General features: G+C 44.1%; 1 pseudogene; it reads right to left on the reverse strand.

Moving 5' to 3' along the window:
• Positions 1-4,706: 4,706 nt before the first annotated feature.
• On the reverse strand, positions 4,707-4,825 carry LOC126163454 (5S ribosomal RNA; annotated as a pseudogene).
• Between the last annotated feature and the right edge of the window lie 3,234 nt (positions 4,826-8,059).

Consider the following 8,059-nt stretch of genomic DNA (forward strand, 5'->3'; position numbering starts at 1 on the left):
CGGCTCTCAGTCACGCAGCTCCCCTAACTATATTACCAATGTTTTATCATACTCTTCCCTCGCTCCCTCTTACTCCTCTACTCTCGCGTCTGTTGCAGCCAGTGCAGTTATTTTAAATCTGTTTGTCATCTTGTCGAGATCAAGTATTCTGCCAGTGGCCTGCATTCTCTAAACACCGTATTTCGACGCTGTAACTCGAAATCTTCATCAGGTGTTGGCTGTCCGTTGTACCCGTTCTCTAAATGTCCTCCGTGTTCTCAGCGGTATGTCGTGGGGAGCGAATCGAACCGTGCTATTTCGCCTATATCGGTCGATTGTCCGCTCAAAGCTGGATTATGGGAGCTTCGTATACTCCTCTGCACGGCCGTCCATCTTACGCCGCCTCAACTCTATACAACATCGGGGGTTACTTCTTGAGATCGGAGCGTTCTATACTAGTCCCATCGAGAGTCTTCATGCTGATGCCGGTGAATTGCCACTAACCTACCGGCGTGATATACTGTTTTGTCGGTATGCCTGTCGGCTATTGTCAGTGCCCGACCACCCGTCCTATCGTCCCTTTTTTGACGACTGTCTCGACAGTCAATACGGGTTGTATGTAGCTGCCCTGCTACCCCCTGGAGTTCGCTTTCGTCGCCTTCTTCAGCACCTTGATTTTTCTCTTCCTGCAACCTTTCGAGTGGGCGAGAGCCAAACGCCACCTTGGCTCCAGGCTCAGGTTCGCGTTCACCTTGACCTCAGCTCGCTCCCAAAGGAGGTTACCCCAGCTTCGGTATACCGCTCCCGGTTTGACGAACTTCGTTCGAAGTTCATTAATATCATCTTCATTTATACAGATGGTTCTATGACCAATGACGGTGTCGGGTGTTCTTTTATTGTCGGGGCACACAGTTTCAAATACCGGCTCCATGGCCATTTTTCGGTCTTCACAGCTGAGCTATTTGCCCTCTACCAGGCTGTTCTTTACATCCGCCGCCGCCGACATTCTGCTTATGTCATCTGTTCTGATTCCCTGAGCGCCATCCAGAGCCTTAGTGATCCGTATCCGGTTCACCCTTTCGTGCACAGGACGACGGTTCTCCGGTTATCTTCATGTGGGTTCCTGGCTATGTCGGTATCCCTGGGAACGAAACTGCAGATGCCGCGGCCAAGGCTGCGGTCCTCCAGCCTCGGACAGCTTTTTGTTGTGTGCCTTCATCTGATTTTAGCAGGGTCATTTGTCAGCGCATTTTATCGCTGTGTCATGCCGATTGGGCTACACTTACTGACAACAAGCTTCGGGCCTTGAAACCTCTCCCCACGGCTTGGACGACCGCTTCACGCCCTTCTCGGCGGGAGGAGGTCGTTTTGGCCCTGTTATGAATTGGACACTGCCGGTTCAGCCATCGCCATCTGCTGACGGCTGCGCCGGTGCCGTTCTGCCCATGTGGGCAATTGTTGACGGTACGCCACATTTTAACGTCCTGTCCGAATTTTAATACACTGCGCGTTGATCTTGGCCTGCCATGTACTCTGGATGCCATTTTAGCGGATGACAAGGGGCAGCTGCTCGCGTTCTTCGTTTTATCCACTTGACAAACCTGTCTAAGGACATTTGATTATGCTGTTTTCTTTTAATCCCTTGCCTGTTAATGTGCCTTTTATAGCGTTGTCCCTTTTAGTTGCTGTTTCAACCTTGTGCCTCGCAGTGCATTCATAACTTAGTCTGGGCGCTAATGACCACTGTAGTTGTGTGCCCTAAAACCACAAAGAAACGGAAAAAAGAAGCCTGGCTGGCGGGATCCCATATGCCTAGAATTCCGTCTGCTGTTCGCTGTTGATCAGGTGTTGCCTTTCCGATCCAAGCCCAGGAGGCGTCCTTCCACAATACTGCAGGTGCTCCACGTTCCGCCCGCGCTCGCTACTGCAGGCTCCCGTGGCGGTGGCGCATCATGATGTCCCGTATTCAGTCCACGGACCGCAGCATCTCGTCTTTTGATGTAAGTGCAGAAAAGTCACAGATGTTATGCTCAATTATTCTCTGGGTTCAGTAGTGGTGGCCTGACATCCTATGCCCTCAACGAGGACAGGTGTCTGTTCTGCCCACAAAAGTACGGAGCAGGTCGCAAACCCACATCTAGGAAAACTGCCCATATTCCTGGGGAGGCTGGCCTCTCCTAAAGAGATATATTGACTGCCTTCTGCCGACAAACAGGAACCTGAGACCACACAAGAATACACTTCCCAGTGAGAAAAACGCAAGTTTCCTCTATAGCAAATACAAGTAGCACTCACAATAAAAACCACAAAATAAAACTTCCTGGCAGATTAAAACTGTGTGCCCGACCGAGACTCGAACTCGGGACCTTTGCCTTTCGCGGGCAAGTGCTCTACCATCTGAGCTACCGAAGCACGACTCACGCCCGGTTCTCACAGCTTTACTTCTGCCAGTATGTCGTCTCCTACCTTCCAAACTTTACAGAAGCTCTCCTGCGAACCTTGCAGAACTAGCACTCCTGAAAGAAAGGATACTGCGGAGACATGGCTTAGCCACAGGCTGGGGGATGTTTCCAGAATGAGATTTTCACTCTGCAGCGGTCGAGCACACAGTTTTAATCTGCCAGGAAGTTTCATATCAGCGCACACTCCGCTGCAGACTGAAAATCTCATTCTGGAACCACAAAATAGTTGTACGAAAGTGAAAAAATGATTCTTAGCGATGTGTGGCAGTAATTTCACAAGTGTATGTATCCCTGGTGCATAAGGGGAGCCTAAACTATCTCTCTTTTTCACTATTACTAAAATAAAACACACAGTGAGCATCGTTAAAGTTTAGACCTGTAAATTGACTTGCGAGCTGCCGTAGAGTGTAGTCACCACTGTAGCTCGTTAACCCACAAAGAAAAACAGTATGACCTGACCGTGGCTAACAGACAAAAATATACAACGTTTTGTCCAACATTCATTATTGGTAAACAGCAAAAGTTCTTGTAAGCAAACTCGGGAGTTTGAGTTCGAAAACCCATAAAAAATTATTGATTTCGAACACCGACGCAGTAGCGCATTATTTACTACGGCTGAACTCCATCTACAATCCGTAATTGTGGTCAAGAACATACAAAAACCACTTCAAATCTAACTGATTTGTGACTTCAATTTCAGGGTCCTCCTTCAGCCTCCGGCTAGCCTTATATACCCGCGAGCGCGACTTTCGCTAATGATCATTTGTTAGGCTCCAACTAAACACCAGAACGATGTCTCCAATTTCATTGCCTTATAAAGAACAAAACATAAGCAGGTGTTCGCCTTTGATCTGATTAAAGTGAGGTGTTGTGGGAGATTGTATGGTAAATAATTCATTCATAATCATTATGACTGAACAGTTTTATTACATAATTAATAGCGCTTAAAATTATAATTTATAATAAAAGAAGCACATAATTCGTGTGTAAAGTTAACTGCTCTTTTAGTTGGTTTGATCAGTTTTATCGCAGATTCAATACAAATTGAATCACAGGCAACGTTGATAATGAATGTATTAATCAGCTGGAAATAAAAATGAAATTTGTGACACATGCTGGAGACCAGCTTTTATTGAAAGAAGCTATCAAAAGTTGTTATACAAGCGTTTCTAAAGCTTCTAAAAAGTCAGAATTTTTTGTTAGAGGACTGGGAGTAGACTTTTAGCAGTACCACCCTATTTGAGAACCAAGAAATACGGGATGTTTCACAGTGCTTTGGCGATTTCGAATTTGAAAAACGCGTGCTGAAAACAAGATACAGCGATGGAGCCGTCGTCTTTTAGTAGTGGGGAGTATCATGCTTCATCACATATACAGATCAGTAATCATGTACTGCTCTCAACAACATCGTACGTTCGCAACGGAGTGCTATTTCCGTTACGGCGAATCTGTCGTTTGCGTGCAATGTGGGTTTCGCAAGCATTTCAAGATTCAGCCACGATATCCAGTCCCTGATCGTGGAATAGTATTGAATTGGGTAAAAAACTTCCAAGCAACTGCCAGTGCTTTGATTCGAAAGTTAACCGGATTTCAGAAAACCGTCCGAATTCCGTACCAGACTTTTACCTACGGGAATTTTTGAAGGCGAGAGTGTACTCCATCCGGCCGATAAGCTTGAAACATAAAAGATGGAATTCACACTGAAATTTCCAGAATTCCTCCAGTAGTTACGGAAGATGTGCTGAAGAAGTGGGTGAAACACCTCGAGTATTGTGTAGCCGCGAATGATCATCATTTGTCCGATGTAGGATTTTATAAGTAAACTTGTACCTTGTGTAAAATGTTCAACTTCATTTCGTGATTAGTTTGTGTGTTATTCAAATCTGAAATCGTCAAAACATTGTGGAACACCATGTAAATAAATTAGTCATGTTCTGAAGGCTCAGCTGCGTCGTAGGCATTGATTTGTCTTCCGCCTAATACTTCACAACCTAATATTCCTTAATCCTATCATTCTCGTGAGATATTCAAAGCATCTCGTGGGCAGCACCTTTTTTTTAAAGTAAAATGAACTCCGTCGGAACACACCTCGGAATGCCCAACTATACCGACTGACCGCATCCTCAACCGATAAGATGCAGACATGGAGGGGCATGTAATAAGCATTCCGCTCTCCCGGCCGTTGTCAGTTTTCGTGACCGGAGCCGCTACTTCTCAGTCACTTAGCTCCTCAATTTGCCTCACAAGGGCTGAGTGCACCCCGCTTGCCAACAGCACTCGGCAGACCCGAACGGTGACCCATCCAACTCCTAGCCAAGCCCGACAGCGCTTAACTTCGGTGATCTGACGGGAAGCGGTGTTACCACTGCGGCAAGGTCATCGGCACCTTTTCTTTAAAGGTGTTTGTAGTGGACGTGTTCTGTCTGAGACCAGAACTTACCACGTTTGCTTAACCTCGCTCCATGTCTTTAAGAAATTGATTTCTTTCAGTTACATCTTTATAAACTTCATTGATTCCTTTTGTGCTCAGGGCGTTTAGGATACTTTTCCCATGTGCTCTTCCTCTTTCTTACCTATTTCCAGGTTTCACTTTTGCGCAGAAGAGTGCTCTATATAAACCTTGTTGAGAGTCCCTCATGTTCATGGCGTTGCTTATTAACAAACTTGTTTTTGTCCTCACAATTGCTAATTTTCTATTACTTTTTGAACTGTGTTTGTTGCCTACAGAAATGGTGTTATCTAAGTAACCAAAATGCTCTCTTGATCGATTATTGGGGTAATCAGTTTTACATTTGTAGTAGCTGTTTGCTAGCTCTTGCTCATTACGGACAGTTTTGTCTAATTTGCATTTTCTATTGTTTGGGAGAAGGTGCTAGCATCTCAGACACCCCATTCATGTCTTTTTCCTGAGTCTGCGATTAGAGCAGAATCGTTAGCGAAAATTTTTGCATAGGATTCTCTCTCCACTGACCTTTATAGATTTTGTTTACTGCTTTACTGGGACGATCGTTTATTGAATGGTAATGGACACACTAGCTTTGCTATTCTTTCAGTCACATTTGCTGTTATTTGTGTGGACTGATGAGTGCCGTGTATCCTTCCCATCGAAGGACACCTTCTTCATACTTTGAAATAACAAATTCCAGTTAACTATGTAGAACGCGATCTTCAAGTGTATGGTTATCTGGTCTGTTTTTGCCCTTTCTTTCAGGATCACTCACAAAGCTAAAAATTTCTTACCTCGTTACCTTTTCTATCGAAAACGGAACTGATCTTTCTTTATACAAATGTACCTCTCTATGCCAGGTTTTATTCTGATCTTTATTCGCCTGTCTCTTTCTCCCCTTTGCCCGCATAAGTACGAGTAGAACGCTTAAATTCGGTAGCTCGCTTGACGGATTTGGCTTCTTGTCCTCCCTAAATCTCTTCATAATTCACTTCTTTCCCTCCGTTCTTGCGACATATCGTTTTGGCTTCTCTGTCCACCTGTGCTTCGTTCCTAGCGTTGTAAAGATTAAAGGAGTTACTATGGTATTTTCAGTAATGTTCACGTCTTGTAAATCTTCCCACTTCGATCCAACTAATTTTGACCTTCCTTGTGTTGTTAAGTTTGAGTAGTCTTTTGGTGAGTGTATTGTTGTCCATTCTATATACAGTGTGATTCAGCTGCTGCTGTCGCTTTAAGCAACCCGCAATGTTATTTTTGGCCTTGAAAAGCCACGTGCGCGATTTTCAGATGCTCTCGCTCGCTACTCTCAAATTATTCGTCCTACAGAGAAGATGACAGGACCTTTTTGTAGGAAATTTAATGGAACTGCATTTTGTACTGAGTTACGTTTTCGCTTCAGACCATGGTTTTCGAGTTATTCGAGAAAAACTTCCTAAATCGACCTTCAAACGTACCTAACCCCATACCCATCCTTCACCAGTCATCATTTCTAGAATGTTGTTCAGAGCACTATCTATGGATAAAAATTTCCGACTATGCGAACTACTCCTGATATTCGACATTTTTGGTCTTCATTGACTGGCGCCGGCCGCGATGGCCTAGCGATTCTAGGCGCTTCACTCCGGAATCGCGCGAGTGCTACGATCGCAGATTCGAATCCTGCCTCGGACATGGATGTGTGTGATGTCCTTAGGATAGTTACATTTAAGTAGTTCTAAGTTCTAGGGGACTGATGACCTCAGATGTTAAGCCCCATAGTGCTCAGAACCGTTTGAACCGTTGACTGGCCTTATTACGCCAGTGGTTTAGTCGAGCACTTAAGTTGTAAAATGGACGTTTGTCAAAATTTTACCCCACAATTTTGTGAATTTTAACAGCAGGAAATAGACCAAATGGCTCTGAGCACTATGGGACTTAACATCTGAGGTCATCAGTCCCCTAGAACTTAGAACTACTTAAACCTAACTAACCTAAGGACATCACAAACATCCATGCCCGAGGCAGGATTCGAACCTGCGACCGTAGCGGTCGCGCGGTTCCAGACTGTAGCGCCTAGAACCGCTCAGCCACCAGGGCCGGCAGGAAATAGACAATTACGTCGTTGTATTAGTCAGAGCTTCTGACTAGCGAGCTAAGGTGCTTTTAAGGGTTAAGTTTGTATCGAACTGTCAATGTAATTAGTTTTTGCAAAACGTTTATAAGTGTTTTTTTCATAACCCTCACAGTCACATTTAAATTTAAAATGTTAATGAAATAGCTGACTACGCTGGTGGCTAACAGCTTATCAATAGGGATCAAGAAGTCGAATATTGGGAACAGTTCGTCTAGCCTGAAATTTTTGTGCAATAAGAGGTAGTGCCACGGAAAACATACTAGAAATACTGACTGGCGAGAGATGAGGGTGGGGTGGATATGCGTTTGAAGGTCACTTTTGTATGTTTTTCTTGAATAACTCTAAGCCGTGGGCTCCAGCGAAAATGTCTCCCAGTACAACATTTAACTACATTAAATTTCCTACAGAAAAGATTCTGTTCATTTTTTTTTTTTTCTGTAGGAGTAGCAGTTTGTGCGTAGCAAGCAATAGAATATGAAAACCTCGCTCGTGGCTTTTTCAAGGCCAGAAATAACAGTGCGAGCTGCATAAAACTACAGCGGTAGGAGCAGCTAAATCATCCTTTATATGGCCATAAAATCTCAAGCATCTCCTGCACAGATTGTTAGTGAACTTAAGTAATAGCCTCCAGAAGCTTTAAGTTCTCCTTTGTCCAATTTACATATCCAGATGTGTTAACATGTATGTGCTTACGAATTTGTCGCTCCTGTTTTCCAGTTTCTGTGAATTTGGAAAACCCCAGAACAGCTACAGTCTCCTGTAAAAAGAACTGTCCCGTAATATGGCAGTTTTGGACTGCACGATATTTTTTGCTCTAGTGGTTCTCTGTAAGTTTCCGCTATGAGTAGTTGTCATAATGTTTAATTGTCACTTCATCTACGTATACATCTACATCATTGCTCTGCAATTCAAAATCAAGTTCCTTGCAGAGGATTCGCTGAACCACTTTCAAGCTATTTCTCTACCGTTCCACTCTGGGACAGAACGCCGAAAAAACCAATACTTAAAATCTTTCTGTGCGAGCTCTGATTTTTCTTACTTTATTTTGATGATCCA

Source organism: Schistocerca cancellata, chromosome 2, assembly GCF_023864275.1.
Source record: "Schistocerca cancellata isolate TAMUIC-IGC-003103 chromosome 2, iqSchCanc2.1, whole genome shotgun sequence".
Classification (NCBI taxonomy): domain Eukaryota; kingdom Metazoa; phylum Arthropoda; class Insecta; order Orthoptera; family Acrididae; genus Schistocerca; species Schistocerca cancellata.